This window comes from Bos mutus, chromosome 10 (assembly GCF_027580195.1).
Source record: "Bos mutus isolate GX-2022 chromosome 10, NWIPB_WYAK_1.1, whole genome shotgun sequence".
Taxonomy (NCBI): domain Eukaryota; kingdom Metazoa; phylum Chordata; class Mammalia; order Artiodactyla; family Bovidae; genus Bos; species Bos mutus.
The window spans coordinates 25,842,352-25,854,212 of NC_091626.1; the positions used below are offsets into that span (position 1 = coordinate 25,842,352).

The following is an 11,861-nucleotide window of genomic DNA, read 5'->3' on the forward strand; positions in this document are numbered from 1 at the left end:
TTAAGTTTTGCTTCTTCTCATTTTAGACATCTAATAAATACTGAACACTTGAGTGGAGGGAAAAAGTAGTAAATAAATTTTAACACGATAGACTCTAAGATGGGGGGGAGGGGAATAACAGCAAACAAAAGAATACAGTTAAGTCTGAAGACCTGTCTTCCAATCACTGCATGATCACTGACTAGTTCTCCTATACTCTTCAAAAAAAATCACTTCAACTTTCTGGGCTTGTTTCCTCATCTGGAAAATGGAGAAGGGCTAAATGATTTATGCTCAAAATCCCTTCTAACAATCTACGAATCTATTCGTCAGAAAGTAAGAACATGCAATTGCAAATAAAACTATGGTTTACAAGTTTCTTTCATACACATATTCTCAGTAATTTCTGCAGCAAAGAGATGAAGCTTTGCTGAGGAAAAAAAAAATACATTTTTTCCAGAAAGATAGTTCAGGAAAAGGTTTGATTACTTTTTAATATCCCAAAGCTGGAAAATTTGAAACCCAAACATTCTTGCGACCCCATGGACTGTAGCCCACCAGGTTCCTCTGTCCATGGGATTTCCCAGGCAAGAATACTGGAGTGGGTTGCCATTTCCTTCTCCAGAGGATCTTCCCGAACCAGGGATCGAACCCGGGTCTCCCGCATTGTAGGCAGATGCTTTACCGCCTGAGCCACCAGGAAAGCCTAAAGACAAACACTGGGCCCCATTATTTCCAAAAGTAATTCAAATATGTTATAATTCAAAAATAATTGGCAGTATGCAAAACTTTTATAGGGGTCTCAGGGTATCAGAACATCAAACCAGGGAAGGCCACTACAAATGCCCCACCGCACTGTAAGTTTCTTGAGCCCCAGAACACAGTTTTACCCACCACTGGAATCACAGAACTCAACAGCATGCCTCCCAGACAGAGGCACTCAATAAATACCGTTTGACTTACTACAAACCTCGAAAGATTAGGAATACAGTGATATTATGGAGATAATTTTTTTTTCTGAATTGGAGATATAAAATTCTGTGATCTGAGTTGAAAGGAAAAAAGATGCATTCTATATCAGAGGACTGCTGCTGCTGCTGCTAAGTCGATTCAGTCGTGTCCGACTCTGTGCGACCCCATAGACGGCAGCCCACCAGGCCCCGCCGTCCCTGGGATTCTCCAGGCAAGAACACTGGAGTGGGTTGCCATTTCCTCCTCCAATGCATGAAAGTGAAAAGTGAAAGTGAAGTCGCTCAGTCTTAGTGACTCCATGAACCGCAGCCTACCAGGCGTCTCCGCCCATGGGATTTTCCAGGCAAGAGTACTGGAGTGGGGTGCCATTGCCTTCTCCCATCAGAGGACTAGATCTACTCAAGACTTAGCAACTGAACAACAAAGCTCTATGTTATGGGGATGAGTTAGTCTGTCTTCTTTAAAGAAAGTCCAATTTCATCAGTTTACCAAAAGGCTCAAATCTGCAATGTCACCTGAAAATCTTCGGGCTAGGTATACTTCATATGTACACTGACATGGACCAATAGAAATGATGGCAGGACAGTGAGGACCAATAGGAAGCATATATTCATGTTATCGTCAATCACTACATACATTCCCCTAAATTGCAAAGATTGAGAGGATCTGTACTCTTAAACATGCTCCGCCTCTCCTCATGCTCCTGTTTCACAGCTCAAAGAGAGAAAACAGCCATTCATTGAAAAACTCTTAACTGATAGAACAGATACACGTCCCAACTCACAGTCAACCAAGGTCCTCCAAAGTCTCTGCACAATCGCTCATCTCCAGCAATCTTCAATTTATGGCTTCAATAAAGTTACTAGAAGGTATTTTTCAATAGTCGTTTTAAAAAAAATTCAAACTGTGGCCAGGGATAGGGGTGGAGAGACCTACACCAAAATTACACATCTAATTCAATGCAAAAGCAAAGTAAGAAAACCAGGAAATCACAGCGAAAGGACAGAGTTAAAAGACTCTTATTATAAAACTGAGTGAGCTGCTTTGCAATTAGTATTGCAATTATTACCAGGAGTTCATCAACCTCATCATAGAATCCTATGATGAAGTCACAGTTAATACTGCCTGACACTTCAGATCTAAAAAGTTCACTTCACCAAAACAGCAATTTCAAACTCAAGGAGCAGTACCAGCCACCACAGAGAAGCTATCAGCAACACCTGCTGACTGTCTTGAGCCACCTGCCAAACTTGTTCTCTCACTCAACTAGAGAATAATGATATAGTCAACTTCAGGAGTCCTTTACTTAAGCATAATGGGAAGTTATTTCTTCATAACGTAAGAAAATAAGTTAACAGCCACAAAATATCATTCACCCTTCAAAATCTCTGATTTTGCTCCTAACCATTTATGTGCAAATCATCACCCAAAGCATTTTAAATGCACTGTTAATTGCTAATGCCTAAGTATAAATAATTTATTTCATGGGAAAAATGTTTTAACATTAATTTTCTCCTTAAGAACTGGCACGGCATCTAATAGACACTTCAGTGACCATAAACTGCTTTATGAAAACCTTTTATTTGAGACTACTCCTGTTACCACTGTTCTATATTATTTCCATCAGATTTTTAAATTCTGCTAAAGGTGGCTTAATTGTTGCTTTGGAAAAAATGAAAAAGAGGAAAGTGAAGGTCATTAAATCCGGATTATATAGAAAATTAATACTATAATTTTTATGTTACTAAACTGGGTGCAGACAATGGTTCTACAGGACTTTATCCTGTACTTTTCCAAAATATTAAGTGAGAGAATCTTTGCCTGGGATGAATATTCCATATGAGAAAATGAGAGAAAGTTGACACTTAACTCCCACAGAGTACAAGTATAAAAACAATGGCTTTAAGAGTCTGAGTCAGAGTTTCAACATGAAAGGTTTGCTTTATAGAGGAAACGCCAACCCCAGTTCATCCAGACAGACCTGGAACCTGATGAAAGTCGACACCTCTACTCTGAAATTTGCATCGCATCACAGGCTCCCAGTTTACAAATGTAATCGTTTAGCAGGTAGTAAGAATTTCACTGAGTGCTGCCTCTAAAATACGCGTCAAGAAAAATAAAATTTGTAAGATAAATGCATCCTAGTGTCCATTAGTTTTGCTTCTCTTCAAAACGAATACCAACAACTCAATTAAACATCTTCCTTGAAAGTGAGCCACTTCCCTCGTCTCTATGTTCTCCAAATAGTGAACCGATGAAATTTCAACCTGCCCAACAAGATTACTTGTCCACCTAGAAATGCCGTGGAGCGATAGGGAGCTTGGCAAATTTCCTTTAAGGTCAGGATCGAAGTTGGAAACAGATGGAGCGAAGAAGAAAAAGTTCTTTTCTGCAGTACCTTCACTACGCCTCAGCCCTCTCGTGGTTTACTTGCTCCAAGAAAAAGCAGGTTTAGAGCATCCTAGGATTTCGCTCCCCACCAGACCCCCGGGAGAGAAATGAACCACCCACGGGCACCGAGCTGCTCTTCCCCCTTTCTCACGATCAAACCTCTCGGCCTGTCCCTCCAGCACAGCGTGCAAAGCGCTCACCCAGGTGACTGAAGGGGAAGGGTCAGCCGGGTGGAAACGAGAGCGGCTGAGTGGGCGCAGCTACCCGGACCGGGGCGCGGGTCTCCCGGCCTCTCGCACAGGCGCCTGGCGGAGAGTTGTGCAGATTCAGATTCCGAGGTGCGCGCGCGCGCGCGCGCCGGGCGCGGTGCAGCTCGGACTCGCCCCCGCCGGGTTGCGCTATCAGCACGCCACCAAATCGGAAATTAAAAACTTTGACCGGCCTCCCGGTGTACTGCTCCGTGCCCCGGACCCGCGCCCTAGCCAAAAATGGGGTAGGGGCTGTCAACAGTCTTGCACCCCTCAACTCCCCTCCCCGAATCCCGGGCGCCGGAGCCACTTACCGCTCGGCCCGGCCTCCCGGTGCCGCCGCGCGTCCGGGCGCGTCCGCCGCGCGCTCTCCCTGGGGGGGAAAGAGAGAGAGAAACCGTGTAGACGGTCGGCGCGCGCTCACTCGCCACCTCCTCTGCGGATAACAGAAGGCTGCGAGGCCGGGTCGGGCGCCGCGCGGAGGGGGAGGGGGGGCTCGGGGGAGGTGGAGGCGCAATCAGCCCAACTCCCGAGCCTGGATCCGTAGGGGACCCGGAATGCAAGCTGGAGAAAAGCCGGCGGGGGTGCTGCGCTCTCGGCGGAGTTGGGGGGGGGGGCGGAGGTGCACCCCCCAAGTCCCTGGGCATCAACTATTGTTTGGGCGCTCGGGTCCCCGCTGGCGCCGCCTCCGAGGTCCAGCGCCCCCCATCCCGCCCGCCAGCCCCCCCCCCCCAAAAGAAAGAGCCGAGGGGGCGGCCGGCGCGGAAAGTGAGTGCGGAGTGGCTGGTTGGGGGAAGGTCCGAGGTGGACGCTGGGGAAAGGGGAGGTGCGTGCCAAGTTGGGGGGAGGGGACAGGTAACTGCAAGACGGGGGGCGAGAAGGCCCGGGAGGGTTGGTGGGGGAGGAAATGGGGAGGGAGCCACGGAGGCGGGAGAGGATGGAGCGGCTTGTGGGGGGCCGGGGTGGAGGGGTGGACGGCCTTTGAAGCCCAGACCTGGCCCTCCCCGGGGACCCTCCTCCCGGGGACTCAGCGGCGCTCTGACTTTCGCTCACTTGCTCGCGCACACAGTGAACTCGCTCACAAAGTTGCCGGCGGTGGCAGAGCCGCACTCGCCCTTCCCCTCCCCTTCCCTCCCCGCTCGCCCGCCCCATTCCTTCCCCTCCTTCGCTCCCTCCCACCGTCCCTCCCCAAGTCTCGGGTGAGATCACCAATGTGCTGTTCTGCGCTGCGCTCAAATCTCGCGAGATAAGCGACAACTCAGCCCAGACGGCGGGGGAAGTAGAACGAGTTAGAAGAAGATGGGGGGAGGGGACCGCGGAACTCCTAGTTGCTATGACGACAGCAAAGCCCTGGATTCCTGTCTCCTGCAGAGAGCCCAGGCTGCAAACGTGGGTGCAGGTTGGAAACCTGCACCTTCCCTTGCCCGACGCCCTAATAATGGCGGGGAAAGCAAGGGCTGGAAGCGGGAAAAGGACTTTTAAACCTCTTCGAGAGGGTTACCTGTAGAAGACCAGCATCATGACATCTGGCCGAATTTGGCACATGAGGCTAATTATTTAAGAGGTCCTGGGACAGATTTCTGCCACCGAAGTCAGCACATCTGTGAACCCCCAATTTCCTACCATATATTCAGTTTTTCAACCTTCCTGTCTTAACCTCAGCCCCCAACCTCCACCGACTCCATACTCTACTCCAACCACTCCATACGCTCTTCCCCGCCGCACCTCTTGCCCCCACTCCCCCACCCCAACTCCTTTTCGCGGCTGCCACGACCAGGCTGAGCTCCTCGAGGATCTGCCTTATCCATTTTTTGTATTTATTCTCAGCGCTTCCACAGACTTGGTACATAGTAGGTATTTATTTAATGTCGGAGGCGGGGCAATGCACGCAAAAAGCTATGCTTCTCCTCAGTACCCTCACCTTCCCTGGAAATATTTGGGCCTAGACTGTAAGTTTCTGCTGCACAGTTTTGTTCTTGACGTTGTTAAACTGTCCTCCTCTTTTTGTTACAAAGAATTATCTGTTTTTCAGTATTTATAATCCCTCCTTTCTCTTTTTCCATTTTTGTCTCAAAAAAAAAAAAAAAACCTATTCACCATGGAGAGGGGGAATCATGAAGCTTCTTCAGACGCCATCATCCCTACTCCAAAATGTAGAAATTTTTTTTAGGGGAGTGTGTGTGTGTGTGTGTGTGTGTGTGTTGTTCGCGCGCACTTTTCGACCCCCATGGACTGTAGCCCGCGGCAGGCTCCTCTATCTATGGAAGTTTCCTGGCAAGGATATTGAAAATGCTGTTTACCTCTCCAGGGGATTTTATATACTCACTCCTAAGTAAAATGGATACTGTAACTAGAAGTTAAGCTTAAACGTTTATATCAAAATGAGAGTAAAAATAGATTTCATGGTATGTGAATTATATCTCAATTTTAAAAGTTCGTCCCTATTTACATAAATATGGGAAAACCATTATTTTTTAATCATTTTAAAACCAATATTTAAAATCAGTCCCTTAGAACTAGAAACCCATAAAGATTCTTTTAGGTTAGGTGCAAACTTTAATGTTATGTCACTGAAAGCTTTTATATTAGAAACCTAGTGATATAGTGATAAAAAGTACTGGACAAAGACAGGAAACCAGGATTTGAATTTTTCTGCCTTGCTAATAATTGAGTCTCCTGCTAAGCTGCTGCTAAGTCACTTCAGTTGTGTCCAAGGCTTCGGGATCCCATGGACTGCAGCCTACCAGGCTCCTCAGTCCATGGGATTTTCCAGGCAAGAGTACTGGAGTGGGGTGCCATCGCCTAGAGAAGTTATTTAATCTTTCTGATTCTTCATCTCTAAAATGAGATGTAGTCCACATGTTAGGTCATTACAGTTTAAAATTCTATGGCTTTTAGACCTATACAAATTTTCAGTAACAACAGATATTTTCCATTTATGTCAAACAATTTTTAAAATAAGTGTTTCATTTTAAAGTAGCTGAGTTTCACCAAGTTCAGCTACATGTTGACAGGTTGCTTTTAAAGTTCTCTTTTCTCAAGTATAAAAAAAAATAATTAACCATGTTACAGTAATTTCAAAGGGAATCCATTGTTCTTTATTTGCTTTTACACTAACTCAAAACAGATTTCTTGTTATTTAATAAATATGCCAACTCAAAACAAAAACCCAAACTAAATACATCCACACCCCCTCCAAAAGTAACCAGAAGAAGGAAAGATGGAGGGAAGGAAGGGAAGAAGTAAGGAACCAAGGAAGGAAAAATCGAAGGAAGAAAGAAGAGTGAGTCTTAAATTCACAGACCAGTATTTTTAACATCAAATTTTTACAAAGAAACACATTGGAGCATCACCATCAATCCCCTTGATCTGTTTTCAGGAACTATCTTTCATAACATAGCACTGTATCTTAAATAGGCTGTTGTTCATTCACCCTGGCTCAACTTTTAACATAATTTTGCCCTTAAAGGATGGCTCCAATCTGTATCCACAAACACAGTACAATTTCAAGGCTACCTGTTTTATGACTCCCGGATAGCCATTTGATACATTGGAAATAACTGACCCAAGTGCTAGCCAAATCTATTAACTTTTTTCAATGTTTCTTATGAGGCTCAAGAGATAGGTATTAGAGTCAAATTACAAAGATAATTTCCCTAACCTTCATGCATAGTGGAATAGTAGAGATTGTCCTAGGGACCAGAAACTACTCTTTCAATACCCTAGGCAACTATTTACCCCTAATTCGTGGTGAAACTTTCACCAGTATTTCTGAGAAACATAAAAATCCACCAAAGCTGAGGTTCCAGCTTCATGGCTGTCTGGATCAGGCACTCTGTCTGCATCTTCACTGACCTACCTGGAGTCTCCAAATGACAGATAAGGGACAGCAGGAGAGGGAAAGGAAAAGAGAGTTTGTCAAGCACAGGTTAGATCTCAACCACTTCCTGTCCACTCCTTATGTTGGCTCTCTATCCACCTCTGCCCAGCCCCCTCCCTGACATGCTCCAGGGATGTGTAACCTTTCCTCTGATAAGAACTCCCTCCCTGTTCATTTCTTAGTTTGTTTCAATTCTATGGACAGTTGAATTCATTTCCTCTGGTTATTCACTTCTACTCAACAACATGCCCTAACATACCAAATATGGAATGAATTTTAACACAAAAGTCTTACCAAGCAAGGAAAATATATCTTTTTAATATTATAAACATGGATTCACATTTGTATGTTTTACAGTTAAAATGTGGTTTATCCAGCCTATTATCATTTCACATGATAACCTATAGGATGTTACTAACTGATATTCAGAGAAATGACTCACCCATAAAGAAGGACCAAAGTGTCCCTCAAATCACTCAAGATTAAATTATATCTAATGCTATTTCACTCTTAGGGTTTAATTGTTTCAGCCTAGGTGATATAACTCTATTGACCTGAATACTAGGTATCTTAGAACATCTAAGCAAGGGAATTCCAGAAAAACAGCTTCTGCTTCATTGATTACACTAAAGCCTTTGACTGTGTGGATCACAACAAACTGTGGAAAATTCTTCAAGAGATGGGAATACCAGACCACCTGACCTGCCTCCTGAGAAATCTGTATGCAGGTCAAGGAGCAACAGTTAGAACTGGACGTGGAACAGTGGACTGGTTCCAAATAGGAAAAGGAGTATGTCAAGGCTGTATATTGTCACCCTGCTTATTTAACTTATATGCAGAGTACATCATGTGAAATGTCAGGCTAGATGAAGCACAAGCTGGAATCAAGATTGCCAGGAGAAATATCAATAACCTCATATATGCAGATGGTACCACCTTTATGACAGAAAGCAAAGAAAAACTAAAGAGCCTCTTGAAAGTAAAAGAGGAAAGTGAAAAAGCTGGCTTAAAACTCAACATTCGAAAAACTAAGATCATGGCATCTGGTCTCATCACTTCATGGCAAATAGATGGGCAAACAATGGAAACAGTGACAGACTTTATTTTCTTGGGCTCCAAAATCACTGCAGATGGTGACTGCAGCCATGAAATCAAAGGTGCTTGCTCCTTGGAAGAAAAGCTATGACCAACCTAGACAGCATATTAAAAAGGAGAGACATTACTTTGCCAACAAAGGTCCATCTAGCCAAAGCTATGGTTTTTCCAGTAGTCATGTATGGTTGTATGAGTTGGACCATAAAGAAAGCTGAGCACCAAAGAATTGATGCTTTTGAACTGTGGCATTGGAGAAGATTCAAGAGAGTCCCTTGGACTGCAAGGAGATCCAACCAGTCAGGACTGGTCCTGAAGCTGAAGCTCCAATACTTGATGCAAAGAACTGACTGATTGAAAAAGACCCTGATGCTAGGAAAGTTTGAAAGCAGGAGGAGAAGGGGACGACAGAGGACAAGATGGTTGAATGGCATCACCAACTTGACGGACATGAGTTTGAGCAAGCTCCAGGAGTTGGTGATGAACAGGAAAGCCTGGTGTGCTGCAGTTCATGGGGTTGCAAAGAGTTGGACATGACTGAGCAACTGAACTGAACTAGAACACCTCATTCTCCCATTCAAATAAAGTATTTATTACATGTTTGAAACATCAACTACTTTATAATCAATGAACATTCCTTAGCAAAGCTACTACACTTCCTGTCCACTCTCTTACTCTTCTAAAGGATTGTTTCATACTTTCTCCTCCTCCTTGAAATGTCTGGCTTATTACTTACAGATAACTGCCACACTCCTCCTTTTTTTTTTTTTTTTTTCTCACATCTTGGCCAAGTAGCACAGCTTGTGAGATCTTAATTCCCTGACCAGGGATCTAACCCTCACCTTCTGCAGTGGAAGCACAGCAGAGTCTTAACCACTGGACTGCCAGGGAACTCCCCGGCTATGCTTCTTTCCTTAGTATAATAGAGGCAATCAGAAGAGAACTTAGCACACACTCCATTCCTCCCTATCTACCAACCCACCTGCATCTGTCTGCATGTACTCTCTGTCCTCCTTGTACCTAGGATAAATTCTCAATATTCTTAGCCAAAGCTAACCTCACCACCTATATACCCGTTCTTTGACTCCAGGATATTGATTCAGCAATTGTCACCTCTCTGTCCTGCATCAGGAAAATTTCCCTCTGTAGAATCGTTTCTGAGTGCTTATAAACATGCTGTAATATCTGCCTGGTAAAAAATAAAACATTTCCTAGATTCCGTATCAGGAGAAGGCAATGGCACCCCACTCCAGTACTCTTGTCTGGAAAATCCCATGGACGGAGGAGCCTGGTGGGCTGCAGTCCATGGGATCGCTGAGGGTCGGACACGACTGAGCGACTTCACTTTCACTTTTCACTTTCATGCATTGGAGGAGGAAATGGCAACCCACTCCAGTGTTCTTGCCTGGAGAATTCCAGGGACGGAAGAGCCTGGTGGGCTGCCATCTATGGGGTTGCACAGAGTCGGACACAACTGAAGTGACTTAGCAGCAGATTCCGTATCTTTCCACTGCTTCAGTTTGCCACTGGAGTCATCAAAAGTTTTTCTCACACTTGCTATTCCTCTCCTTCCATTGTCTTGAATCCTCTCTGAGCAGCCTTCCTCATTCACCACTCCAGGGGAAACAGGTCTTCACAGGGTCCCTGGTGACTGCCTCATTGCTAAATCCAGTAGGCAATTCCCATCCTCACCTCATTTGACTTCTTATCCTATGGGGAGAGGTTGATCATGCTTATCCTTGAAACACTTCACATGGCTTCTGGATTAAGTTTGTCATGAGTGATTGTCATCAGTGATGTATACACACTACTATATGTAAATTAGATAACCAAAAAGGACCTACTGTATAGCACAGGAACTTTACTCAATATTCTGGAATAACCCACATGGGAAAAGAATCTGAAAATGAATACGTGAATATATATAACTGAATCACTTTGCTGTATACCTGAAACTAACACAACATTGTAAATCAACTATACTTAAATTGTAAAAACTGATAATATGGGGGGGGGAGGGATAAATTAGGATCCTGGGATTATACACACTACTATATATAAACTAGATAACCAACAAAGATCTACTGTATAGCACAGGGGACTCAATATTCTTTAATAACCTATATGAGTGAAGAATCTGAAAGTGTGTGTGCATGCTAAGTTGCTTCAGTCGTGTCCAACTCTTTGAAACCCTATGGACTGTAGCCCATCAGTCTTGTCCATCCATGGGATTCTCCAGGCAAAAATACTGGAATGGTTTGTCTTGCCCTCCTCTAGGGGATCTTCCTAACCCAGGGATCGAACCCAAGTCTCTTATGTCTCCTGTGTTGGCAGGTGGGTTCTTTACCACTAACGCCACCTGGAGAGCCTCAAAAAGAATGACTACATGTGAATATATAACTGAATCACTTTTGCTATACACTGAAACTAACACAACACTGTGTATCAACTATAAGCCAATGAATTTTTTAAAAAATAGTCTTTTCTACATAAGAAATAAATTTAATTGTTTAAAAAAAGAGTTTGTCTTGATTCTTCTCCTACCTTTCTGGCCTTCTCAGTATTGAACCTCTAGACATAGAAGTCCCCAGAACTCAGTCCTTAGACAGCTTCTCATTGTGGTCTCTTATTAATTCATGGAAATCTCACCAGTCCTATAGCTTAAAAGCCATCTATATACTGACACCTCCCAAATTTCCAGTCCAGAAATTTCCACTCACATCTCCAGATACCTCCCCAGACTCCAGAGTTGAACATCCACCTCTAACTCCACATCTCAGATTGGTTGTGCAGTTGGTATCTCCATCTTCACATGCCTAAAACTGGGAAGCTCCAGACATTCCTCCCAAACCAGTGCCCTCCTTCAGGTTCCCCACCTCACTTAAGGGCAGCCTTCCAGAGATTCAGAGGGTTTTGTTCAGAGCAAAAGTCTTAGAGTCATCTTGACTCTTCTATGGCTCTCAGAGCACCCATTAGACCTGCAGTGAATTCTGTTGGCTCTTCCTTCGAAATATGTGCAGAATGCAATCTTCTTCCTCTGCAACGCTCCCTCTCTGATTCAAGTCATTTCTCACTTGGATTATCACAAGAGTCTCCTTCACTGATCTGTCGATTCCTGCCCTTTCTCTCAATATTTTATTTGATACGCAGGACCAGAGTGTGGAGCATAGCAACTCAAATCAGGTCATTTCTCTGCTCAAAAGCCTTCTAGGCTTTCTCATCACACTCAGAGAAAAGGGCAAAGTTCCTGTTCTGGCCTGGAGACCTGTTTATTCTCCCATCTAGAGCTCTGACCTCAA

General features: G+C 44.3%; 1 protein-coding gene across 11 annotated transcripts in view; it reads right to left on the reverse strand.

Annotated features, from left to right (window-relative positions):
* SIPA1L1 (signal induced proliferation associated 1 like 1) overlaps positions 1–4,688 on the reverse strand; it is a 385,127-nt gene extending 380,439 nt beyond the window's left edge. For 2 of the 11 annotated variants that reach the window (XM_070377614.1, XM_070377620.1), the window contains exons 1-2: positions 4,644–4,688; positions 3,905–3,963 (exon numbers count right to left, since the gene is read on the reverse strand). The gene's annotated coding sequence lies outside the window, so the exon portion shown is untranslated. Of the gene's footprint in view, positions 1–3,542; positions 3,692–3,904; positions 4,139–4,584 lie in introns of those variants that run through there. The other 9 variants (XM_070377612.1, XM_070377616.1, XM_070377623.1 and 6 more) reach the window with 6 other exon arrangements.
* Positions 4,689–11,861: the final 7,173 nt, after the last annotated feature.